General features: G+C 45.5%; 1 protein-coding gene across 4 annotated transcripts in view; it reads right to left on the reverse strand.

The window, feature by feature from the left end:
* Window positions 1-27781, reverse strand: part of PRICKLE2 (prickle planar cell polarity protein 2) — a 322190-nt gene that overhangs the window by 95004 nt on the left and 199405 nt on the right. Inside the window, exon 1 of one of the 4 annotated variants that reach the window (XM_060631515.3) lies at window positions 18657-19123. The exons of the other annotated variants lie outside the window; for them this stretch is intronic. The gene's annotated coding sequence lies outside the window, so the exon portion shown is untranslated. Of the gene's footprint in view, window positions 1-18656; window positions 19124-27781 lie in introns of those variants that run through there. 4 annotated transcript variants of the gene reach the window in all.

The following is a 27781-nucleotide window of genomic DNA, read 5'->3' on the forward strand; positions in this document are numbered from 1 at the left end:
GATGGAAAGACAAAAAACAAAAACAAAAACAAAAACAAAAAAACCAAGCTCCTCACGGCTTTCAAAAGACAAACAATTCCTAATCGTCTATCAATAATTGTTCTACTCATGGGAAACTGTAAATCCGGTTGCCAAGACATGACACGGAGATGCTTACAGAGGAGTGGGGTCACCCAGAGACCCAGATCTGAGAGATCTGAGACCAGAGCCCAGGAGAGCATTTCTGCCAGCATCCCAGATGCACGCTTGGAGGACACTCTCTGCGCTGGCCTCCAGGTAGAAGGGAACACCAGCGTCAGGGTGTGTGTTTTACCAACATCCTGGTAAAACAGGTCTCAGGAGCCCTGGGCAACGTCCATTTTTAAAACTGCTCCAGGGAACCTATGCTGACCCCTCCCTACTGCCGTGTCTTAGACTCTGACATCACTGAGCCCACCTGGCACTCAGCTGGGCACCCGGGGGAGCTTGCGTGTAAAAGGGTGCTGGACATGAGCCACCAGAGGGGTGTCTCACTTCAGCCCCACCATCTGTCCCATATGGGTCCCAAGTTTGTGGCCATATCAGGTCCAGGTCATTTTCAGGCAAAGGATCCAAGGGCAGACTGCTTAAAGGGCAACAAAGCCCCAACACACGGTAAATGACTGATGAGGAACACCCAACACTGGATATGTGGTAATGTGGCAATGCCTCAGGCAGCCGAGATCAGGTGTGGGAGAATACACTTTTGTTAAAGACAAAAGGGATAAAATAACCCAAAGTCTTCCATAGCTTTTTGCTACAGAACGAATGTGTCCTCGCTGTGTCTATTCTCCCATGACTCCAGCTCATTGTAGACAAAAAAAAAAACAAAAAAACAAAAAAAAAAAAACTCTTTTTATTCTTAATAAGAGGAAAAGGGGAACCCTTTTTCTCCTTATTATAAAGTCACTGCTTCCTTATCCTTAAAAAAAAAAAGTAACACAGTTGATGTAGAAAAGAATCAGGAATTGCAGATAAGCAAGAAGAAAAATATTTCAAAACACTCACAATCCCAGGGATAATCACTGTTAAACAGAAACAGCTGTTGGTCGTCTTTTTCTTTCGTGTTAAGAAACTGGAGACCAGATTTTATTCTCTGTGTCCGCCATCAGCAAGTACCAAGAGACAAGACTGGCCTGGAATGACAAGGCATGAGCCAGAACACCCACACACGTACACACAATCCTCTCAGCAAACAGAAGAGCATTATTCAATCCAGATAAGTGGGTTTGTTCTGAGCGGTGCCCTGTAACAGGATTAGAGAACTTATTTACGTAGCATGGAAGATGCCAGCAATGTGGGAACTGCATATGTATTTATGGGCATCACAGAGTTAAGTTAGGTCCGTCAGATAAAAAACATCTGAAAACCAGATTTCAACAGCTATCGACTTTCAATTTTCTGTGCAAGTGGGGAGAGATGGGGCATGGGTAATTTAAAACCACTAAGCCTTGGCTCTGAATTGAGTCTTTGTACATCAGTCACATACTCTCAATGCTGCGGCAACTTCCATCGCTTCAAAACCACCTGGAGGACCCACCCTGGGCAGGACGGACTCAGGAGGAGCTGGGCAGGAGCTCGACTTTCTCAGTCTGCTCGGTTGCCCAGTTTCTTCAAGTTTCCCATGACAGCATCAGCTTCTCACACGCATGCAGAGCACGAGCCTAAAAGGAGGCGAACGTTGTTCTGAGTTCACTGTCCCGTGGGGACGCCTCTCTTGGGTGTTGCTGGGAGGTAAGGAAGCATGTCGGGAGAAGAGAGCTTTTACTCTCCCGAAGTCGACCAGTAAAAAGACAGTGGGTATCAGCAGAAAAGGCGCTGCCATGCTGTGCTTCAAGCAACTCAGTAAGAACCGCAGGTGGGGTCTGCCTGCCCGAAGGTACGGTTGAGCTAATCCTGTTGCGAGTAAAGCAGACTGTCAAAGCTGAGCTGTGACACAGAACGCCAGCTATTGCCCTGCAGCGGCCACACAATGATATAACCCGCACGTGGGGTTTCTGTTCCCACCTTCTCCATCCTTCAGGAAACACATGTGGAGGGTCAGAATGGCAGAAATGAAGGCAGGCAAGAGATCCATACGTGGTGGATGGCCTGATGAAGTGAGGATATTCCAGGAGGTAAACTACCCCCAAAGGACAGTTCTGACTGCCAGGGGCTGGGCTCCTGCCTCTCCACTCTGACATGTGCTTTGCGACCGGAGGATGCCGGTAAACACACACAGTGGCTGCATTTCCACCACGAGTATCATTGCTCACATTTACAGAGGATGTAAAATGTTCGTATTATTTAAAAAAAATTTTAATGTTTATTTATTTTTGAGAGGGACAAAGTGTACATGTGTGCATGAGGGCAGGGGAGGGGCAGAGAGAGAGGGAGAGAGAATCCCAAGCAGGTCTGTGCTGTCAGCACAGAGCCTGACGTGGGGCTCAAACCCAGGAACCGTGAGATCATGATCGGAGCTAAAGTTGGTCACTCAACCGACAGAGCCACCGAGGCACCTCTCGTATCATTTTTGTATCGTTTATCTCGTTTGCTCATTCTCAGCAGTCTTGTCGAGTTAGCCTTTTAATCCACTGACCAGAACCAAAAATCCAGGCTGTAAACTCACCCATGACTTCAGTGAAGTTGGACAGATTAGAACTTAAGTCATCTGACTCCAAGAAGAGTGATCTTTTTAGCACCTCGTTGTAGGCAGCGTGGCGAAATCTTCCTTCTTTTTTTCCCACACATCCTGCCCGCCATCTGCCCATTCATACATCCGTATCAGTCCGTCCATCCAACCTTCCCACCAGGCAAGCAGACCAGAATGAGGTCTGCAGTACGCAGGGCACAGTACGAAGATACTGGGCACAGAGCAGCTTTGAAGACATGTAATAGCTTTAACCTCATGGAGCTTAGGGTCCAGGGAGGCAGACAGACAACAGGCAGGTGAACAAAGAGGTAAACCCGCCACGTGTAGATTGCGCTAAGTGTCACAATGGAAACAAACAGGGACGTGAGGAAGAGAGGGGTTGAGGATGGGTCAGGACGTCTGAGCAGGGCTCAGAAGACAGAATGTGAGGCAGCTCCGAGAGAACCCAGGGGGAGAGTTCTGCAGGCGGAGAAAAGCAAGCACAAAGGCCGTGATGAGGGTGAGGGTGCTCAAGAAGCCCTCCTTCCCCCATTGCTGTCTGCAGCCGTTGACAGCGACCGAACCGGATGAGCGGCTGCCGGTCTCAGAGCTCAGGCACAGATGTGAAATTCAGAGGATGGCACCACCTAAGTGGGTGCAGTCAAGTCCCTCTGTTCACCCTCATTCCCTTCCCCTGGAAATTCCTGTGTCTTCCTGCCTCCATAGCCAGACACTAGCGTAGCCTGACTGGCTCCTTAACTCTGTCCCCGGAGCCACGATGCTTTGCTTTCCCCCTGTTTTGGCGAACACTCAGGCTGAACGAAGGACCCAGGCATGAACCCTGACACTCGCCGTGTCTGGAAGCAAGATTTCTAGCTCAGTGAGAAAGGAAGAATGGTTTCCTAATAAACACGGAAGCTACAGGGCGAGACTGTGACAGGGCCAGCTGGGTACGAGGCTGGTACGTGCTCAGAGCCAAGGCCATGCCGCCTGGCTCCCTCCAACGCCCTGCCCTCTGCCCGGGCTCCAGCGGCTCTGGCCATCTGCACCAAGAGGAGCTGCTCTCTGCCAGGCACTGCCGGACTTGGTAGAGGGCAATTTTCAGCCGCAGCGACTTCCTCTTGTAATATGTCAATTCATATTTCCACGAGCAAATATATGGAGCACTCTCCTCTGAATAAATCTTGTAATTTCTGATACGTTCCCTTTTACTTATTTATTTTTTTAAAATTTTTAATGTTTTATTTATTTTTTGAGAGTGAGAGACAGACAGAGAGAGAGAGAGAGAGAGAGAGAGGGAGAGGGGGAGGGGGAGGGGCAGACAGAGAGGGAGACAGAATCCGAGGCAGGTCCCAGGATCTGAGCTGTCACCACAGAGCCCGACGCGGGGCTTGAACCCAAGAACTGTGACTTCATGACCTGAGCTGAAGTCAGATGCTTAACCGACTGAGCCACCTAGGTGCCCCTGAGCCATTCCCTTTTAAAAATAAGCCCTTTGGATGGCCGTAGAAAAACTTATTGTGAACATGTCTTACCATACTTTGGTTTAGGGGTATGATGTCCCAGTAACTGAGGGACAATGTCTGAGATCAGCTTTCCCCAGAATCAGATTCTCAGGAGGTATCTCAGCACAAACAATTATGGGGGGACGATCCCCAGGAAAGTCCTAACAGGAAAATGGGAAAGGGAATTGGCGAAGGGAAACATGCCAAAGTAAGGTGAGGTCACAAGCAGCTGCGGCTTTGGACAAGTGCGACTCATTTCAGTCGAGGAGCTAGGGAAGATGGTTTAAAACCTTCCTTGGAAATGTTCCACGGGAGAGTCCAAGAGGCAGAGGTGCTTATCCACCAATTACCAACAGTCATTGGGTAAGGACCCCTCCTGGGGCCCTTTGGCTCACCCACAGGCCAGACAGGAAGGCTGCGGTTCTTGCTACAGCGGGAACCATGGGTCACAGTAAACCGGGCTGGTGAGTGCCAAGGGGGGACAAGGAGACACCAAAAACGTCTGCTGCAGGCAGCTTCATTTATTAAACAATAATTCCCTGAACATCTACATACTATACATCCCGATAGGTGTTGTGAGGGATTAAAGCAAGCCAACAAACGAAAACAAAAAACACCCACAAGAGTCCCTTTGACTGGGACACAAAGATATGCTCACAAAGAGCTGAACCGTATGCATCAAAGTGCAGAGTTCTTTGCGGGGATAGTGAGGAGAATGTCCTTGTTTCCAGGAGGTACAGGCTGAAATATGATGAGGTAAAGGATGACATTTGTAATTTATTTTCACATGGTTAAGCAAAAATATTCATACTATACATATGCACATGTTGGGGAAAGAGAGAAAAAGTAGCAAATGTGGCAAAATGTTAACAGAGACATCTAGAAGAATGTATGGAAGTTCACTGTACTATCTTTTAACAACTACGCAACACTGCAGTTTTTCAAAATAGTAAGTTTCAAAACAAACCAACTAGAAAGTCACTGTCTGTGACTTTGCTGTAGGTCAGTTATTAACAGAAAACCTACCATGTGCCAGGCACCGTGCGACAGAAAGCTCCTAGTTACCGAGAGGTCAGGGAGGGCTTCCTTGAAGAAGCTGGATTTAAAGGTTGCCGACTAGGAGGTTGCTAAGCAAAGAGAGAAGGAAGGAATAGTCTCGACAGGTGAATAAAAGGCATGGAGGTGGGAGAGAACAAGGTGTCATCGAGGTATGGAGAGGACTCAGAGGTGGCCGCAACAGGGCAGCTAGAGAATTACGCGCACAATCCTTGGCAAGGCGTTTTAACTTCATTGTAAAAATGTTCCCTGGCCGGTGAGGAATCTGCCCAGCAAACACACAGCTAGCTAATTCAACATCATAATGAGTACACACAGTGAGCCCTCAGAGGAGAAAGCTTGGCCATGGATGGTGTCTCCATGGCAACAGTGCTACCTGCACATCACTGCATCCCCAGGAAAGGCTATGGGTATCTCGAGGAGCTCTGATTTCCTTATCTGCCTGTCAGACTTGCTACCCTGCAAAGAATAAACCAAGGTAGAGCGGAACAGTTACTCTTTCTGGAAAAAATTCTTCAGCTTCACTTTGTCCACATGCTAACTGTGGTTTTATGACACGTATGTTTTGCTTCATTGGTCATTTAGGAGAGCAAGTTCCAAGAGAATTTCCTTTCCCAGTGAGTCCTTCAGGAGAACAGTTTGTGAGGAAATCACTGCAAATGAATTCTCACACGCACCTTCAGACTTCATGGCAAGGACTGGAAGGCTCCAGAAAATATCTCTTTGTGTGTCTTCCCCTTCCATGCTATCTGCTGAAGTACTTGTTTAGTTTCTACCTCCCCTGTAGAAGAAGTTGGCTGATCTCAGGAAGACAAGATCTGAGAATGAAATATTGCCGAAGTACTTAAAGTCAGTGCATGGTGCAATGGCTTAAGACCTTAGAATCTGGAGGCACAATGACTTGGGTTCAAACTTGCCGGTGGGATTAAAAAATGAATACATACAGCACACTTTGTATCGTGAAGCCTGACTATGTATGTGCCAGTATATCACACCCTATGCTATGCAGAGGGATTTAAAATAAAGTAGTCATGGTCCCTGTTCCCTGGAAGTCGATCTAGACCCTACTCATGTATTCCAGTGAGGACAGAAGAGAGATCAATGGAAACCAGACGGGGAGCAAACAAGTCATCTCTACAAGTCTTTATTAAACACCTACTATATACTTAAAGCTGTGCTGGACTGAGCAAGGTAACTTGATTACTGTCCTCACCAAAGGATTACTTATCTTTAGCATGCTTTTAATATTTCAAGGTCATGCAAGTGACTTTCTTTTCTTACCAGGATACATTGAGGTAGAACAGGTTATAGGTGAAATTATTGACCCCAGGGACTAATCAAGCACTTTAGAGCTTACCATGCATTTTCAATTTAGGTGACTCTTTAAATTACCTTTCTGAACCTCTACAACGTTAGTCAGAATAGCATGGGCTATTATTGCCCTTTTATAAAAAAAAAGAGAAGCTCAGAGAAGCCATGTACTATGGGTGTTACTGCTAAGTGTTGGGGTGTCTAGAACCCCAAATAATTTTTTTCCTGAGCCAGGGGAACAAGAGTCCATTTGGTTCCATTTCTAGGGTATGATTTCCCCAACTTTTCTATTTAAGAAAGTACTTTCTGATTGTATGCTGGGATCTATGCTAAGCACCTTCCATATATTCCTTATTCAATCCTCAAAGCACAGTATGAGATGGAAATTATTATTATCCTCATTTTACAGATGGGAAAACCAAGGCTCAGAGAGTACCTGAAACTTACTCACGCTTCCACAGCCAGGAGATGATGAAAATGGAAATGCAAACATAAATCCGTTGGACTCCAGAGCCCTTCACCAAACACCTGAATGCCTTTTTGATGCCCTTTCAGACTGACTGCACTGGTCCCCTAATCCATGTAAAACAAGTTGTGCTTTTCTCCCTGTTCACAGAGAGGCCCCCAAATCACTGGCAAGTCATAGGAAATTCTTAAGTGGCTGCTTATTAATAACATTTTCAGTTTATATTAGGCTGCCTTTCATCCAGGGGAACTCAGCCAGCTGCATACACAGAGAACCACTGAAATCCAGCCATTTCTGGTATGGCTATGGGCCAGCTGGCAACAGCATCCCTCAGGGGCTTGGCTTGTGGGGATTCTGGCAATGGTCACACCCTTCAAAACTTGACAGGGGCCCTTTAATATCCGTGCTGAAGGGCTTGAGGCAGAAACTTCCCAGAAATCCATGTTCCTCAGTGAATGGGGCCAAAGGCTCAAGACAACCCCAGCAGATTTGGGAAACAAGAACATCAAGAAATTGGGTGTTTACCAAATACCGATGCTGGAAGTAAAGCCCCGCGATTCAGATTGAGTTAGACACAATAGGGAAAGACTTTATTTTCAGGAGAGACCTGGCTTCAGTCAAGTCCAGGGGAAAAAACAAAACAAAACTAATTTCTCAGGGTTTCCCACAGGGGGGCGAGGCAAAAATGGCAAGATTGCTGACTTTCCTTCTATGGAAGCTGGATCTATGGAACGGTTTTTGTGGTTTTGTTCGGAGCCACAACTAGTTTCCTCATTCTGCAGCAGCAAGAGGACTGAGGGAAGTCCACAGAAAGAAAATAACATTTCCTAGTTTCATATTTTATTGGAAAGAAGCCCTTGATGAATTGAATTCACATGGTCTACAGGAGTAAGGGTTGGAAAATACTTAAGAATTGGTTGTATTCAGATTTTAACAAGGTGATGGGTGAAGGATGTATGCCCCCTCGACGTACCCCCAAGTCTACAGGAAATAGCCACGCCCACACACTTTTGGCCTAGTTGTTACCATGAACAACGGTCCAGACTGTGGACTTCCTTGGTGGATGGGTTGAGTCTCAGTCATCTCTTCACTAGCTCTTGTCACTATTCTAGCCTTTACTCTCCTGCCAATTCACCAGGACCTCCTTCCTGGGCTATTGTAACCGCCTACTTCTAATTCCCTGCTTCCAGCCCTACCTTCTAGAATCTATCTTCTACCAGCTGTTTGTTTTTAAAACGAGGGAGATAATACTCAGCTCTCCTGCTTCAACTGCTGGCTTCCCAATGCAATGAGAATCCTGGCCCATAAGGTCCAGTATAATCTGCCCCCTTCCTCTCTCTCCAACTTCACTTTGTCCTACTCTCCATATTGTCTACTGTGTTCCAGCCACGTTGACCTTTAATGTGTCTTCTGAACTTGCCAAGACCATCCTTCTCTTAGGATCTTTGTGGTGGCTATTCCTCTGCCTGGAACATCATTCCCTCAGCTCTTAATGAGCTGGCCTACTCTTTACCAGTCACGTCACTCAAAGTCACCTCTGATAAGGACCCTACAGAAAAAAGCCCTCTTCTCCTTCTCATTCACTGACTGTTCTATTATCCTTCAATTTTTTTTTTTTAACATTTGTCACTATCAGAAACTGTCTTACGTGTCCATGTGTTCATGATAATTTTCCTACTCCAATGTAACTTCCACAAAGTCAAGGAGCTTATCTTGTGTCAAGAACAGTAAGCAGTCGATAGGTACAGTTCTTTAAAATTTTGAATCCCTAATGCCCAGCCCAGAATCTAGCTTGGCAGCTCTCAACCAGAAGGCTCTGAACCCTTCACGGGCATGCAAACCAGATGTGATCGCTGTGTAAAGTTTTCTTTTCTTTACACTTATTTTTTTGCAATAACTGAAAATGTATATTGTTACAAGGATGCCATAAGTGTAGACTGTGAGACTGCTACACTCACGATCGGTAGGAGATCATCAAAACCATACCAAAGACAGACTGCCTTTTTCCTGGATTAAATGAAAGTATTCAAAGAGGAAGGCAAAGGTGGAGAAGAGTATATTTATTGTCAAGAATGAATGAGAACCGTACCATAGCTAGAGTGTAATGTAATTCTGTGAAGTGCGTTGCAGAATGTCTAGTGTTTGGAAGGACACCTTGGATATACTGAAAGACTGAAAACCTCTGACTGAACCCAAAGCAAATATTCAAAAAATTGTTCAACTGTCAAACGAACACACAAAGGTCTCTGCAACACCTAGGAAACAAATACCGCCTTGGCCTTGGGACCTACGACAGCAGACCTCAGTTCACCCATCTGCAGAAGGAAAGAGAACCAGGTAATTCTCCTGGTTGCACAGAGTTTAACATTAGCTCCTGGGCAGTCACGCAGAGAAGCGTTGTGCTTTCACACAGAGTGGGAGGATATAGTTTTTTTCAGTCCCACAGTAACCTTTAGAGATCTTCCTGGATGAGGTTACAACCATCTACCATCTACCATCCAGTTAATCTTTGGGGTTACTTTGTCATTAGGAATCTGATGAAAGTGGAGATCCTGTCCCTTAAAAAAAAAACATAGACGTGTTCACAGAAATTTCTGCATTTAATTTCAAAAAGTTCATTAATCTTTGCTGGTCCTTTGGTGCTCGTGGATTCCAAGTTAAAAACACCTGGTCAAGCGTAAAAGAACTTCTCTGATATTCCCCATAGGGCCAGAGACAGTGCCTTGTATCTTGCAGATGTTCTACTTCTCACTCTCTTTAAAAAAAAAAAAAAAAAGAGCAAATGATATCATAGTTACCACTCAGGAAGCTGAACCTTAGCAAGTCAATGGTGCAGCATTTAAAACAACGTTTAAGCCTGCAAGGGCAAACCGTGGTGGTGTTTAGGCAGCAGGTCAGGCCCCTGAAATGAGACGACAAAGTGCAGGGAAGGCAGGTTGAAGCTAGTCTGATCAGTTAAGCCCAGCACTTAAGCTGCTTTCCACCTATTCTCCTTTCAGAAGCCATTCGAGCAGGAACCTGAGCTCCTTCACCAGGAGAGGAATATGTGAATGCTTTGCATTTTCACACCACTTCCTAATGAGGCAGGTGTTTCAGAGGGGCCCAAGCAGCACAGAAAGCATGAGGGGCGGGTGGGGGCTCACTGTTCCAGTTGGTGGCAAGCATCGAGGCCAGACAGGCTTTCCAGGTGACTTCTGAGACGATAAACTCAAATGCAAGGAGTAGACTTCAACCGTAATTGAACTCCTGAACCGTGACGGATAAGCTATCAGGGAAGGGCTGGAACGCAGGGCCGGGCAGTGGCTGGGCCAAAAGCAGCCATTCCAGATGCACTGACCACCTAACCAGTGGCTCAACTGTCTAGTGGACATCTATGGAAAACAGTTCATTGTTAAGTGGGTCTTCCCCCGGGAGCATCACAGCCGGAAAGCTGGATAAAGACCGCACACCTCGGGCGATGGGAAGTGACAGGAACCTGAAGAAGCCTCACCAAATTAATCAGAACAACAGGATGCATGTATCCCAGGGAAACAAGAAAAAAAACCCTGTTAAAGCTTCAATTCACGGACAATTCAACTAATACAAACTTCCAAAAGGGTAGACGTTGAGGGTAGGTTAAATCTCTTGGGCCAACTCCAAGGGATGGGCACAGGCTGCCTGGTGTGCTGTGTTGAGAAAGACTCTGAGGTTTTGCTGGGGGGTGACAAGGAGAGCGAAGTATTTCATCAGTGGGGTCTGTAATGCACAGGGAGCCGGGCCTGGTGATACACGTACCAGGGATTTGCCACACGAATTCTACGGTCAGGATGCTTCTGAGAATGGAGTTCAAACATGAAAACACATTCAAATAACTTTCCCCACTGAAGAAGATTTCCTCTATCCATCAAATAGAAGCTTCTGGGGGGAATAACAAGGAGGAGTGAGGGAAGAAAGCAGACGTCTGCTTATCCTGCCAGATCAAAGCCTGGTGTCCAGTGAGGTGACAGATATCATAGCCAGAGAAAGCTCACAATCAATCTCTTATGACTTCCACTGGAAGAACAAATTCCCTGGAATTCATGTTCAGGATCATAGTTTGCACGCCTGCCATGTCTTAAATCACAAGGAACCCTCAAATGGGTAACCCTGCTCTTCCTATTAAGGCAGAAAGGCGATTGGGTATATTGTCCTAAAATAAGACTGAACACCAACTTGGATTTAATTCCAAAAAACCAAAACCTCAGGAAACCAGAACCTTGCTTTCTCTGAATACCCCTCTTAGGTAATAAGAGGGGGCTAGTTGAACTACCCAAGACAACAGTGCAAACACATATGCTTTTCAAAACTTCACAAAGCATTTGACTTTAATTCATATAAACTGGAACATTTTTTTTTACTTAAGACAAATACAACCTCATCTGGAAAACACCTCACTGACTTCTTATAATTTCAGGTGCCCTGACTATTTAAATGGGCATACCAGAGAAATAAATACATCTAATAAATTTAATAAACACATTTAATATATTTAATCATTAAGTGTATTTGTTTCTATGGTATGTTTGTGTACACACACACACACGCGCACACACAAGTAAGTTCCAATATCTTTCACATCCCTACAAGTTGCCAAAGTTCCAGAGTCAGATGGTATAAATGCAAATCCCAGCTTGACCATCTACTAGCCGTGGACCTTGGACAAGTTATGTGACCTCTCTGTGCTTAGCTTCTGTAGAATACAGATGATAACAGAGTATTATCATGAGTATTAAATAAGATACAGCACATACAATTGTGAGCACAATGCTTGGCACACAATAAGTAGTCATGAAATGTTATTAGTTATTTTTATGACTCTGTAGGAGAATCTCTAGAGGAGCTAAGTGATTTCTTTGAGGTGTACTCAAATAAGGAATGATATAATTAGGATTAGAACCTGGGATTTCTGGGGGTGCCTGTGTGGCTCAGTTGGTCAAGTGTCTGACTTCGGCTCAGGTCATGATCTCATGGCTCATGGGTTCGAGCCCCACGTCGGGCTCTGTGCTGACAGCTCAACACCTGGAGCCTGCTTCAGATTCTTGCGTCTCCCTCTCTCTGTGCCCCTCCCCCACTCATGCTCTCCTTCTCTCTCTCAAAAACAAACATTAAAAACAAATTTAGAAAGAACCCACAATTTCTGAATTGGGGTCAATTTTCTTTCCTGTGGAACACTCTGTTATAAAAATGGATAAGAAGGCACACCATTGGCATCACCAGGAACCGTGTTAAAAATCCTGACTCTGGGGGGTGTCAGTAGGTTGAGCGTCCGACTTCAGCTCAGGTCATGATCTGGCAGCTTGTGAGTTCGAGCCTCGCATCGGGCTCTGCGCTGACAGCTCAGAGCCTGGAGCCTGCTTTGGATTCTGTGTCTCCGTCTCCCTCTCTCTCTCTCTCTCTCTGCCCCACCCCTGCTCATGCTGTCTCTGTCTCTCAAAAATCAAAGAACATTAAAAGATAACAATTTAAAAATCCTGACTCTGGGAGCGCCTGGGTGGCTCAGCCGGTTAAACATCTGACTCTCGATTTCAGCTCAGGTCACGATCTCACAGTTTGTGAGATCGAGCCCCGCGTCGGGCTCTGCGCTGACAACACAGAGCCTGCTGGGGATTCTACATGCTCGCATGCAGGTTTAATTAAGTAATTAAGTAGGTAATTGATTAAATAAATAAATTTAAAATGAAAAGAAAATCCTTTAGGGAAAACAATGCTGAGTCTGAATTTTAGCAACGCCCCAAGATGCATACACATTCAGCCGGAGCAACCTCACTGTCTGGCACTCTGCAGGATGCCTGCGTAGGTGACAGCCCTGGAGGACTTCTAGGAGTGAATGAGCAGCCCCAACACAGGGCAGGATCATGCGGACCCGCTTCACTAGCGTGAGGCCTCCAAAGATCAGATGTGCCTCCAGGAAGCTCCAGGTCACTCTCTGGAGGGCCGCCGCTTCTCATCTTGCAGCACATATCCACAGTCCAGAGGGCCAGGTCCTGATATAAAACCTGACCTTCAAGTTCTCTGTGCCAGAGCAACCGACGGTGCAAATCACATGCCTCCACCGACGAGGTGGAGTTTCGTTCGGAAAGTTCACACTCATCAAGGTCAGTGCTGGAAGAGAACTTATAGATTATTTGATTTAGGACCTCCCTTTTAGGGATGAAAGAACGGAAGCTCAGAAAGGGAAACACATATATTCTAGTTAGAACCTGATGTGCCTGCAACTGGGGATCAAAAGCTAACAAGGTTGGCCCCTGTCTACACTCCAACTGGGTTTGCCCATGTTTGCCTACAATTTCAGCACAGCAGAATTTCCCACGCTGCCTCTGGTCCAACAAAGGGCTGCTTCCACTGGCCTTTAGCTTTTACTCCTCATCTCAGTATGTCTTAACTGACTTTCCAACCAACCTCCCTTCTATTCTAAAAGCCACATTCAAAATGGTGTTCTGTTTTAGTCTCTTCATGGTTGCTTCTCATCTTATCATAAGATTAACTGAAAGGATTTTAATTTGAGAGCTAAATAATGAAATGTTTCTCAAATGAGGGATCCACAGAAGTGATCTAGAAGACAAAGAAAAAACACGTGCAGCGTATATTATGGCAGGAAGTGTAAGCAGGTCCCAAAATAATGGATGTTACTTAGGCTTTGGACGATGATTATCTTGGGTTTGAATCCCAATTTTACTCTTTACTGTCTGTGTAACCTTGGGCAAGTTACTTAACTTCTAGGAGTCTTGGTTTCTTTTCTAGGAAACAGAGCTAATAATATCTAGCTGCATAATTGCTGCAAGAATTAATAAGGCAAGGTATGTAAAGCATCTTATATGTCAGCTAGTCCACAGTAGGTGCTCTATCTATGACAGTTATTGCTTTTTCTACATATTCACATAAACGCTAACACACAGACTAGAGACAGATACACAGACACCCAAAACATTCTTACACGTACGCTAACGGCTACTCTGAAAACCTATCTGACCCTGTGACCACAGAAAGTATGGTTGTTTCTCAGCTGAGTTCTGGAACTTTCCTGAACAAGCATCTCTGAGGACTCACAAGTGATGAATGGATGCCAAGAAAAGAGTTGGAAAAATGGCATCCTGCCCAGTTGAAATGAAATGCTAAGAATTCCTGCCCTAGTTACTTTTAACCCTGGATGGGGCCGGATCACATTTGTAAGGTTTGATTTTACGAAGCCCAGAAGGGGTGGGCACTCTGGGGCCAGGGACGCTCCTGGAGTGAGCGATATGGAGGCTACTCAAGTCAGACATCCATCATGAGGCACAGAGAGTGCCATACTGTCAAAGGTACCAAGCTGGGCTCCAACCCTGTGCCATATTCCAAGGAGTAAATGATGCCTGCAATCCCTCCGGTGCCTCGGGATGCTTTACATACAGGAGCTCAAATCTAGGACCAGCAAGAAGGGGGATACCAGAAATCGCTATTTTTCTTTCCTCCTACGGGTTCACTCTGCTGTTCTGAGCGAGCACGACTCTGGTAACACTTCCCCACACGAGGCCAGCCCTGACTTCCTTGAGGCCCCCACTTCCAACTAGTGATGTTTCCGGATTCTGTGCCCCCTCCAGGGTCATATCTCCTCATAAAAGTCTCAATCAATCAAGTCTCAACCAACTTGATTTTGACAAGACTTTACAGCCACACATGTGCTGGAAGTTTACCATCTATACCCGCCATGGAAAGGCAGGTTCATGTTGTACCTGAAAACGTGCTCTTTTTAAATAATGCATTTTTCAGAATGGTCCGTGGTGCTTTGGTGGAAAACACATGCTGTGCTTAGCCACCAGTAGGGCTTGAGGATTTAAAATGGCTGCACTATGAATTCTATAGGACAGATGGGGAGAGGAATTTCTAGCTGAAGGAGAACAGAGGCTCCTGCCTTTGAGTTGCAACTTCACCCACGGGGAACCTTCAGCTTTACACTTTTATGGTGGATTGGAGACCGCTCTGATATTCTCTCAGCTGCTTCTGCATTCTGGCTGCTTCCCTCCTCCCCTCCTCCTAACCATTCCTCTAGCCACCCCCCCCCCACCCCTTTCCTTGCTTCTTTCTCCCTCTGCCTTGTCCCCAGGGAAATAACAAAATGAGCAAGCCCCAGGCTTCAGACTCGGAACAAAGAGCTGCTCAAACAACAGGCCCAAGAAAAAAGAAAACCAAGTCTCCAAACTCAACTGACCAAGTCTGCAGTGAGGGCTTACCTTGTTGGAAACTCAGTGTGATCTTATCCAACATTTTCTCTCCTGCATCATTCAAACACACACACACACACACGCACACACAATTATAAAAACATGAACATTTCATTAAAAATCTTTACAGGTTGGGACAAGAGCAAAGCGACAAGTGCCAGTCATGAACATGAGTGAGGCAAACGCTTTCCCAGGGCCTAGCCCCAAAGCTTCTTAGTTTGTGACAGTTCACGGTCACCAGGACCTGGCTGATGTTTTAAATAAAACCATCAGGGAGAGAGGGAAGAGGGAATGATTTTTGAAGGGCCTTCAGACACAAAAGAAAAGTCCTCGGCCAAACGAAAGCCACAATTCCGTCTGAGGGACAGAACATTGTCGCTGGCGTGTGTTCGAAAACAACCGAGGGGAGAGAAGACCATGTCTTCAGGCTTCTGAAGACAGCCATTTCTGCTAATCCGCACCTGGCAGTGCAGTGGGGTGCTGAAAAGCTCCACTCCAACTCAGACCCTTCGGAACTGATGTGTGTAGAAGCAGCATTATACTAGGCACCAACATTTGTCACTGCTGTGTCGTTTAAGGTAAGGTGTTTTCCCTCTGTGGCCTTCAGTTTCCTCAATCAAATGAGCACGTAAGCTACTACCTCTTGCCGCTCCCAGGTTTGGATTTAGTGGGAAATATGAATGTTACTGGTACCAGCAAGAAATAAAGTCCCAACACCTAGTAGGTACCAAGAATTGGGCAAGGACACCACAGCCACCATTTCACAGCCAGTGAGCTCAGGAGAATTGATTTCCTATTTTTACATGAGGAAACCAAAGTTCAGAGTGGTCAGGCAATGCTCTCAACACCACACACACCATCAGGAGATGTAAGGGAAATGGGCTGTTATCAAGACATAAATAGAATTCTCTCTGCAAATGCAACTTGACTAAAAAAACAAAAGAAACCAAGAGTGACCAGCTTCCAATTCTGAGTCTCCTGAGATTCCTCTGGCTCCTTTAATCATTCTCCATTTGTCTTTCAAACCCCCACACTGGAGCTCCATTTAACATAAATTTAAAAGATGTTCAGAAGAGAGGCTAGAAACAGCTGTCAAACTGTGCGACTACACTCACAAGTCTGGAAGAGACCTATTGTGTCCGCGGAGACCAGACAAGGGCAGGATGGCCTATTCCTTTCCCCTCACGGCACACCTCCACACTGGAGACACCCATATGGTGAGATATATTCAGCCCTGGAACTTCTGAGGACCCAACCAGCAGCTGAAGCCCATAGCCAAAGGCCTCTCAAGATGGAAAAAAAAAAAAAAAGCGAAGTGTCTGCACTGAAAAGAAGAAAGAAAAGGACCGCCTCTCACAGGCAAAGTTGGAACTGAAGAGAAACGCGCACAGAAATCCAGAAATACGTCAATTCCAATTTGGATCCCACAGCTTTCTGCATGTGACTTGTCAGCTGCCCAAACAGGAGACCTTCTTTAAGCATGCCTGAGCACCAGCTAGTGCTAAATGATTTTCATTGTACCATCCGGCCACTTTGAGTTCCGCAAAATCCGGCAGCCCTGGATGGCACCCCTTATTCTGTCAATTACCATCAGTAGGGTGGAAAGTTTCCTTGAGTGGGAACGGAGGTGGACATTACAGGAACTCGAGAGGACACCTTTTCTGCTAGCAACACCCCTTTGAAGACAAATGGGTGGAAACATATTGCCTTTCCAGTGGACCGTTTTGTTTTTAGCAACGATGCTTATAATAATAAGGATAAAAAGGCAACAGTGGCGGCAGTAATGGCTAACGTTTACTGAACATTTGCCACGTGGCGAGCACCGTGCTGGGTGCTTTTTCTGTCGTCTCAGTAAATCCGTATACCTGCCACACCACCTATAGGTTCTAGCGCTCTCCCCGTTATACAGCCAGGAATCACTCCTCAGAGAGAGAGCGCTAAGTATCTTGGGTGCTGTCTGAATCCAGAGTCTGAGTCCTCGGTCAACATTATGCCGTCCTGCCTAACCCCTAAGCTCCTTTCTCATTCTTTAGGCTTCCATCAATGTATCTTCCTTCCTCCATTTCTATTTATTCCCCTCCACTGTATGGTGAACCTTCACAAACCTGCCATTCCAAACAATGCTATTTTATTAATTTTGGCGGCCCCATGACTATTTATAGGCCAAAATGCCCAAGGGAGCCTACATGTTTTAATTAAAAAAAAAAGAATTTCTGAGGGGAAGGAGCATTTGATGGAAAGGCAAAACCTTTACAAGCACATGAGGAGCCATCAAATCCAAATTTCCAAAACATGGCAATTCTGTCAAAGTTGTGACTTACTCTGGAGCCCATGAGGACACTCATCCTGACCCATCTGTGAAAGCCATCAGCAGCCAATAAACCTTCTGGGGAGCAGGATCAGAGTTGCCAATTCGGCCTCCAGCAAGGAGGCCAGGCTGCTTCATTTAGTTTAAGTCTCACTGAGATGGTTTACAACACTCTCTGGGAAGAGACGTTCAAGCAAAGCAAATTGCAGCCTTGCAAGCTGAGGCTTTGGTCCACGGCAGTCCATGCCGACATTTTCACGGCACACTGGGGCCCTCCCCTGACTGTGGTCATGGATGCACCGCCTGGAAGCAGAACTCTCTTGCCGGGGAAATAATATATGTGCCTAAATTATACAAGAGCCACGCTTGGACCGGCGGATGGCATCGCAGCTGGTGCAGATCACTTACCCTGGTGTGATTTGGCCCAGCCCAGATTATTTATGGTTCATAAAAGGCCCGTCAGACCCCAGCATATTCTAGGACCACACAACAATGAGTAATGGGATTAAAGATCTGGATTTCATCGCAAGACCTTCATGGCAGATTAGTAATGCTATGATTGGTTTTTGGGAAACCAAGAGTGGGGAGCACTAAGTATGAGCACTCCTCTAAAAACCCAATGGAGAGAACACAGTGAGTCATGTGTTTCAGCCCGGCTGTGCAGTCGTATTTGGGAGCTCTGTCACCATCTCTAATATGAAAGCACTGGCTAAAATTAAACCCGAATTAACCAAGCACCATTTCTTCACCTGGAAGTCTCAGCTAACTCCTCATTCCCCAGAGGCTGTAATGGTTTCTGACACCCTGAGCAGAAATGACTACTGGGGATGAACACTACCAGGTGTTTGGTTTTTAAACCCTCTCCCCTTTTATTATTATTTTGCAAAGATAACTGCACTTCCTTTACAGAACGGCTGCTTCTAAAGCACTACGACTGAAGCGTTTCTTCAAGACTCCCTACAGCTGTGACATGTCACTTTGCAATTGAGCTTTCTAATCAGCATAGAAAAGGTAAAAGGTGCAAGAGGACCACTAAAAATGTCACTTGACCAAGATAATGGAGCTGTGATAACCTCTCCTAATGCAAAGCATTTACATCCAGCCTTCTCATCCTCCCTAGAAAATACACAGTTGTCTAATATGTGAATCAGAACAAATTTCTTACCTATCTCCAGGGAGGATAAAATGCTCAGTCTTGGGAGAAGCTTCAACCAGACCCTCTGAGCTTGTCAGTTGCCACAGTTCACTTTCTCCCCGGGTCTGGCTTCTAAGAACGCAAGCAGGACCGCAGGCAGCCAAAGCATCTTCTTCTGGAAACCCTCCTCAAAATCTAGACCCTTCCCGACAGCAGAAGCAGGCTCCAGCCAGAGCTGCTCATGGAAAACAGCACTGCTGGATGGAGACCCTGCTGGGCACCCACCAGGCGAGGGGGGAAAAAAAGTGTGACTTCTACCCTTCCTCTGGATCCGACTGCCTTCCAGAGAACCCAGCTTCTCAATCTGCAGGAAGTCACAGACCCCAGCTTCAGCGTCACCAACTGATCCCGAGCCAGACTCAGGGCGACTAGTCAGCTGGTCGCAGAGCCCAAGACACTGAACCAGGAAATGTGCAGCTCGGCCAAAAAAAAAAAAAAAAAAAAAAAAAATACTAATAATAATAACTGTCGCTGGAGAGGCTGGTGGTGCCGGAGAAGTCGCTGTTGCAGTGCCCACATCCTCCGCATGCTAATGAAGCCGTGACGTCAGCAAGTCAGTCACGGCATCTGGACGTCCCGTCCCGCTGCCCAGCACCGAGATTTATTTACATGTAAATTAGCCTTGCCTTCCAAATCAATAATCCCTGAGCCAGGGAGAAGGGAAGAAAGCCTTCTCGGGATGCAAAGGCCCTAGCTCTGTAACCTCTGAAGGAATACAAAAATAACACCGGTAAGAAGAGAGGCTTTAAAGATACACGCCTTTTTTTTTTTTTCTTTTTTAAAGGCTGTGCTCTTATGTGCTGGGGATCAAATCTGGGCAGTTATCAACCTGAGCGCCTGTTTCAGATTATATTATGCACCAACCCAGGAGTGGAATCCTAGCTCGTCTTTTCCTCCCCCAAAACTGTGTCGAGTCTTCAAATGCCTCTACTTTTCTCTTTTTAACTTTCATTTCTGGGTGTTTGCTGGCTGGAGACTAGGTCCTCCTTGAATTTTTGTGCACGTCTGAAATAAAACACAAGACTACCTTCCTCAGGTGCCTGGGTGATGAATGAGTCATTCCCTCCCTTAACCCCTGACCCTAGCTCCTCCTGAGTAGAAGAGACGAGAAAGCATAAATCAGCCCAGGGGCATTTGAGGACCCCGAGACCCTTAGAGAGCACTGCTTCCATTCTTCCATTTTACAGATTCTGAAACTGAGGCTTTGAGTAGAGAAGGGTTTTTTTCCATAGTCACAATGGGACTTCAGCAAGGACAGGCTAGAACTCACATTTTCCGGATCTCCGACCAGACCTTTGGGTCTCTAATTGGATCTCTAACTCCCCATCTGCTGCACCAACAGGGGCCCATCCAAGGAATCATGAAGAAAGAACTCAACAGGGCTGGGAAGTCCTGGGTCTGAATCCCAGCTTTAATTTATGCAAGTGATGGGACCCTGGACTAGTAGCTTAACTCTTAGGGGTGTTCAGTTTCCTCACGTGTACCAACCCTTCATTTAGTATGTTCTGAACACCTGCTCTGTGCCATGCACTGTTCTGAGGACTAAGTACAGACACAGTATTTGCTCTCTCCTAGCTCAGAGTCTGAGGCAATAAAGTAAAAATATTGAATGCAACCATAGTGAGGATTGACATGATATCACACTCACTAAATAACAGTTCTTTCTGACATTTTGGATGAAGTAAAAAAAAAAAATCACCAAGGCCTTCTTTCCACTAGGATGGTCATTGTTTCTATCCTTGGAGTATTTCCATGGTCATCTTTTACTGTTTAAAATCAATTGTTCTTTCAATGCTGCCTAGGCAGTATGCTGGGCCAGGGGAGAGCCAAGGGCAAGCCAATATGCCGACCCTGTGCCTGAGATCAAGGGAGTGCTGCGGGTTCCTTAGGTGGTGCGTGAGGGGGATAGGGGGGACTGGGGAAGCTAGGAGACAGGTGTAGTCCATCATGCACAGAAGCGTCCCCGAGGACAAAGCAGCCAGCACGGTTCCTTGCCCATACTCCCCGGACTGAAGAACCCACTCTGATGAGCTCTGCCCTTCCAGCTGGAGTTCCTGAAGCTTCAAATGAATTTCTTTGTCAGATGTGGGGAAGTTTAAATTATGTCTTTTGTTATATGTAATTGTATTAATAATGCTTAATAACTTCTTTCAGAATGCCTCTCTCCGGTTCAGAGAAGACCTTTCATGGTGAAAATCACGGGACTGGTGTAACTTTTCACTAAGAGAAACAGAGTACAAACCAATGAGCAACACTCTGCGTTCGGTCTCCATCGTGCAGAGCTCAGGGCATGTGGGGAAGCGGATGGTTCCCCTAGACCTCAGTATCCTTCAGGATACTTCAGGATCAGCAAATACAACAACTGGGGGCCACCAATGGCAATGAGGCATCCTACCCTGGTGTGGCCATAGAGAAGTCACTTCAACTTTCTATGCCCGTGTCCCAGTTTCTTCATCTGAAGGCGAGCCCACTACTCTTTGATGTACTTACTATCAAATGAGAATGCTGAGAAGCAGTTCACAAGTGACTGGCAGGAAAGCAATGAAGAGGCAGGCTGGCACGTGACTTCCAACTTTACAAGAGTTCACAAAATAACATGGGGGAGGGAAGCTATGGCCTGGGGATGGGCCCTGGCTCTGATATTAGCTGACTGCAGGATGAGGGGCCATACGTTTTCAGGTACAGAGGAGGGAGAGTAATAGTGCCTACCTTTGCAGAGCTGTTTAGAGAATCAAATAATCCTCAGTAGGAAGCATTTAGCACTGAGCCTAGCACACAGCCAACATTCCGTAAACGTGAGCTCTTGGTAGGGGACGTAATGATGTTTTTGCTGTTAACTTCGGTATTAATTAGTTACCTGACCAGGCAAGGTTCAAAATATGGGAGCAACCGGGTTGATGGAGACTGCAACATCCTCCCTACTCCTAGGGTAGAACTCAAAGTTTCACCCAACGTGGGTGAGCTGCTGACATGCTCTTCCCACGTGAAACAACACAAATATTTGCAAGCACTATGAAACTAGGGAAGAAAGCAGCAAAAATGACCAAGAGGCACTGGGGGCCTCCTCCTCTGAAGCTGCACAACACGGCAAGACAGCTATATTTCTGGCAAGCAAAGACACTTCATCCATCACTCAGGTACCCATTCACTCATTAAATGAGCTCCTACTATTAGTCACTGTGTGAGGCCTCAGGGACATCACGGTGACCAAGACAGACGTGAACCCTGCCTTAAAAAAAGCTTAGGAATGAGAGGGGAAGACAATTAAGCAAGCAATTAGAGCAAGGGTGATGCATGTCAGGGGAGGGCACGTGCTGGGTTCTCAAAGGTCTAAAGGCAGTCAGGAGGGGGACGGTGCAAAAGCATGCTGAAGTCCTTGTGACAGCATGTGCTCTGTGAGCACAGCTTAGTGATGGGGAATCTGGACAGCTATGCATCATCCTGTACAGATTGCTGAAATGATAAAGCCTACAGATCAGTAATTCTTCATGACCGTGATATTCATCCTGGACACCATTCTACTCAGAATTTTTATTTTTATTTTTTTTAATTTTCTCTTAACATTTATTTATTTTTTAAAGACAGAGAGAGACAGAGCATGAGCAGGGGAGGGGCAGAGAAAGGGAGACACAGAATCCGAAGCAGGCTCCAGGCTCCGAGCTGTCAGCACAGAGCCCGACGTGGGGCTCGAACTCACAGACCGCGAGATCATGACCTGAGCCGAAGTCGGCCGCTTAACCGACTGAGCCACCCAGGCACCCCGCTACTCAGAATTTTTAGAAAATATACTATTAGTAGGGTGCCTGGGTCGTGTAGTCAGTTAGGCATCAGACTCTTGGTTTTGGCTCAGGTCATGATCTCACAGTTGCTGAGCTCGAGCCCCCACATCAGGCTCTGCATTGTGACAGCTCAGAGCCTCTTTGGGGTTCTCTCTCTCTCTCTCTCTCTCTCTCTCTCTCTGACCCTCCCTGGGCTTGTCCTTGCTCTTGCTCTGCCCCTCTCTCCCAAAATAAATAAACTAAAAAAATGAAAAATAAAAGAAAATACACTGTTAGGTACTAGACAAAGTGAGACCACAACTTCTTGGAAATGTCAGAGACCTGGCAAACTGGGACAAAACTCACAGTGGTTTTTACAAAAACAGAGTGAAATTTCACATTCACAACAGCAAACCTCTTGGTAGGGGGTGGCAGGGAAAACAGGCAATACATATGAGACATTCAGTATAGTATCTACTGGGATCTGTGAAATTTAGGACACTCTTGTGGAGACAAGGACACAAGTGCTGACCTTCAGAACTTTCTGTTTGGATAGAAACTAAGCTATTTACATAAAGTGGCTGAAACTGCATACTGCATATAAGGAGAGAGGCACAGAAGACTAGATTAATTGCGGCTGACATGATCAGAAGTCAGGGAAAGTAGGATTTGAGTTAGGTTGAAGGTCAAAAAAATCTTTTTTTTTCTTTTGGAACAGGAAAACATTTTTATATTGGGGGCAGGTGGGTGGGGGGAGGCCTTACACAGCATGACACAAAATCCAGAAGCCATAAAGGAAAAGTCTACTCTAATTGTCAAGGTCAAATTTGAGCTGCTGGAAAGGGTATTGCAGGCAGGTGGAACACAAACATGAGAGACCAGTGTTAGCATCAATGCAGAATTCAAGATTTGTCTGCAAGGAAACAAGACAGGGGAAAAGCACCAAAGGTATGCTGGCGAGGGCTGACCAAGAGGGCGCTCCCCACATTAAGGGAAGTCAGATCGGCTTTGCATTCCGGCCAGCAACTGTCAACATCTTGCTAGAGCACTGCAGGGAAGGGTGAGCGAATCACTGCTGGGCGGCTTCTAGAAGAGAAGGGTACATGAGGACTGTGAGGCAGTGAGGACTGTGGCCCCCTAGATGAAAGGCTCTGCGGATGACAGTCATGGTGACAACCGTCTGTCTCCACTGCTAGAGGGGTAAAATAAGATGGAATGGGGACTTAAAAAAAGTTTCTTTAATGTGCATTTTTGAAAGAAAGGAGAGAGAGAGACAACACAAGCGGGGCAGGGGCAGACAGAGAGGGAGACACAGAATTCGAAGCAGGCTCCAGGCTCCGAGCTGTCAGCACAGAGCCTGATGTGAGGCTGGAACCCAGGAACCATGAGACCATGACCTGAGCCAAAGTCAGAGGCTTAACAGACTGAGCCACCCAGGCGCCCCCTAGAACGGGAACTTTAAATGAACTAAAAACAAATTTCATCTGGACTCAAGGAAGACTTTTGACCACTGACATGGTAAGAACTGGCATGGGTCACCCAGAGCAATGGAAGCTTCTTGGTCTCAGAAGCACTTTCAAAAAAGAAAGAGCACCAGTCCTCTCTGGTTTAGATTAAGCACCTCCTGGCCCTGTTACTGTGAAATCCTCATTACTGTAAGGGAGATTACCCGTGTTTCAAACCACGCATCTAACAAAGGTCATGTGTTCAGTTTAGTTTATTTTATTAAAAAAAAAAAGTATGTGTGTAGAATATATTAGATATTATCCACGTAATTATAAAATATAAACTATACGTAATTCATTTTAAAATTACGTGGATAATATCTAATATATCCTACACACACACTTTATATTATATAAAGCACATTCTTGAAAACCTTATATATACATATATATATACATATATATATACATATACATATATATACATATATACATATATATATACATACATATATATATATATACACATGTATATATATATACATATATATATGTATATGTATATATGTATATATGTATATATATATATGGGGAGGGATAAATATATATACATATGTATAGTTTTTATATAGTTGCAAAAAATCCCCAAATTTCAAAATCTAGTAAATTTTCTAGAGAGGGGGAGGGGAGGCTGACAAGTCTTTTATTAGCAGGGGCTGGACTGGGATGCAGTAAACACACAGTTGTAATCTCAGTGGTGTCACATTAAAGATTGAGTCCTCATTCATGCAAAGTCAGCTGGAGGTGCAGGCGAGCTCCAGGTACCTCCATTCGAAGCAGTGACTCAGGGATCTAGTCTGCTTCCTCCTTGTGTTTCTGTGGCTTCAACACCTTTATTTTTATTTTATTTTTTTTTAACGTTTATTTATTTTTTTGAGACAGAGAGAGACAGAACATGAACAGGGGAGGGGCAGAGAGAGAGGGAGACACAGAATCTGAAACAGGCTCCAGGCTCCGAGCGGTCAGCACAGAGCCCAACGCGGGGCTCGAACTCACGGACCGTGAGATCATGACCTGAGCCGAAGTCGGACGCCCAACCGACCGAGCCACCCAGGCGCCCCTTCAACACCTTTAATATCCAGGTTACAGCAACAGGAGAAGAGAGAGCCGGGGGTGCATGTAGGTGCTTTAGCCTGGAGGCAAATGATGCCACTTCTATTGATGAACTTGTCACATGACCTCAACCGACTGCAGAGGGGCTGCGAAGTACAGGCCCCGGGAAGAAGAGGCAAGAAGAGATCACGGGGAACCCTGTTACCATGGACCACAGCTGTCCATTTTTATTTTCGCCATGTAAATCCATTAGCATGCTATACTAAAGCCATAATGTCTTAAAATAAAGGGATATTTAATACCAAAAAAAAGATGATAGTTCTAAATGAATACTAGAGATCAAAGATGCATCAGTTTTGCTCCAAAAAGAAACAACAAAAACCACATTCAGGATTTGTATGAACTCTCAAGCAATAGCAGCCAGCCCACATAACCACACAGATAATAAACTTGGGAGGCGTCTATAATGCAGGTAAAGATACATGCAGTGCCCACCAAGGGCAGGTAAAGATCAACAAGGCACCCACAAAGGTGGAGATGCCTGCCTAAGAAAGAAATGCCCCAAAGAGATTCTCCTCGATAGTTCCTAACCACTTTTCCAATTAGGACTAACAATAAAAAATCTGCCTCTTGCAACAGAAAGACCTAAATTCCAATGTGCCTCTGTAACCTCCTCGCTGCATGATGCAGTAATAACAGCCACTCATCTTTTCTAAGCCTCAGGTGTTCCATCTGTAAAATGGAGACATCCATCTACCAAGGGTTTGGGTAAATGAGATGAGTTAAAGTATATAAAGGACTCTGAAGAGCATCTAGCATACAGTTAGTATTAATGTTACTCCCCACTTGGTTTTCAGACAAGGGGGCAAGAATGAGAGATGCCAACATAAACTGTACAATCGCTTGTGACAAACTTAAGGAACGACCCACCCCAGCACCCCTTATTTATTGCCCATTTAAGATTCCCAATCATAAATGTTTCTCAGACCATGGACGCATTTCTGAATCTCATGAAAAATAATCTGGCACACCCTAAAACCAAAAGAAAGGCCTTCCTTTCCTCTTTTACGCCACGTTAGGAATCTGCCTCATCTCAGACATTTTAATTATTCTTGATCCCGCTAACCTAATGCACCAAATTCTACCACAGCCTCTTATCCTTTTTTAATTACATTAATTAAAAGGAGAAATGTGGACAGGCGAGCAAAATCACAATGAAAGACTGCTAAAGATCTTGCTCCCTCCTCCCAGAAAGATTAAAAGCTGCATCAATGATTTAAACATGCTTTGCACTGCACATTTCCGTGCAAATATTGTGAAACTGACACGATGTGGTAGCAAACATTGCTTTTGTTTCAGAAAAAGAAAGCTGTACTTATTACAGCAGCTTTTTGGAAGTACTCATTTTCATTAAACAGCTGAGTAGCAACCTGAATTTTCTCTTGGAAAGGACCAGAAGAACGAGCAAGAGCCACACAGGGATGCTTCGTTTTTCCAGCACTTCCTAAATGTAAGCACGAGAGCTTCTACAGGCTTCTCTTGGGAGAGAGAGCTGGCAAAATGGAAGATACCCCAGAAAAAAAGCTGAAAAACTCTCTACCTCAGAAAATAGCAAACTTGAAGCACCCGGGTGGCGCGGTCAGTTAAACATCCAATTCTTGATCTCGGCTCAGGTCATGATCTCACGGTTCGTGAGTTCAAGCCCCACATTGGGCTCTGCACAGACAGCTCAGAGCCTGCAGCCCACTTCAGATCCTCTGTCCTCCCCTCTCTCTCTGCCCCTGCCCCCCCCAAAAAGTAAACAAACATTAAAAAAAAAACAGGTGTGTCCCAATCAGGATGTGGTGTGTTGGGAATCACTTATTATTAAAAACAAAGAAAAATACAGAAGGTTCCCTGGACCTCCAGATTAGTTCAATTCTTTTGTAGAAAACTCATAGTATTGCTTTCTTAGGTAAGTCCTTTGCTTTAGAACTCTTGTCCTGTTTGAGAGATCTGCATCCATCACGAGCGACTATGATCCATCCTTGATTAATGTTCATGATTACTTGATTAACATCTCTCTCTAACCAGACTGCACGCTCTCTGAGGGCAGGGATTGTGCCTTTTTTTTTTGGCATGTTGTTCTGTTCCAAGCATCTAGCACCGTGCCTGGTGACCTGACAGCTTCTAAATATTTGCTGAATGAATAAAAAGTCTGACGATAATTCTATCTGGAAATCAGAGGGAATTCAGGATTTCTTCTGTAAGAACACTTCTCTGCTCATTTGCATACCCACATGATTCTGTGAGTGGGAAAGAAAAGGACAGATTTACCCTCTCTGAAGCACTTTCTTAGCTTAGCTTCCATGATGTCACATTCTCCTGGCCTCCCTTCTACCTTGTGGCTGTACTTCCGGAGTCTCTTTGGCTGGTTCCCCCTCTTCTTCCTGACACCGAAACACTGGCATATCCCTGGGCTCAGCCCTCGGACTCTTGCTGTCCTCTATCTACATGCACTTCCTTGATCTGCTCTAGGGTCCTCAATTCCACTCGAGACCAGCCTCTTCTCGAACTCAGGGCTTATGAATCCCCCTGCATTCACATATGGATGTCTAAAGACTTCTCAAATTTAACAAGAGATCAGTTCTTCATACCCTCTACAGACCTGTTCTGCCTGCCAGATTCACTATCATGGTTAATGGCACCTCCATTTTTCCAATGGATGAGAACAAACACCTTCAAGTCATCCTTCACCTGTTTCCTCCTCTTCCCCCTGACATCGAATCCAGGAGTTGGC

Source organism: Panthera onca, chromosome A2 (assembly GCF_046562875.1).
Source record: "Panthera onca isolate mPanOnc1 chromosome A2, mPanOnc1 haplotype 2, whole genome shotgun sequence".
Taxonomy (NCBI): Eukaryota; Metazoa; Chordata; class Mammalia; order Carnivora; family Felidae; genus Panthera; species Panthera onca.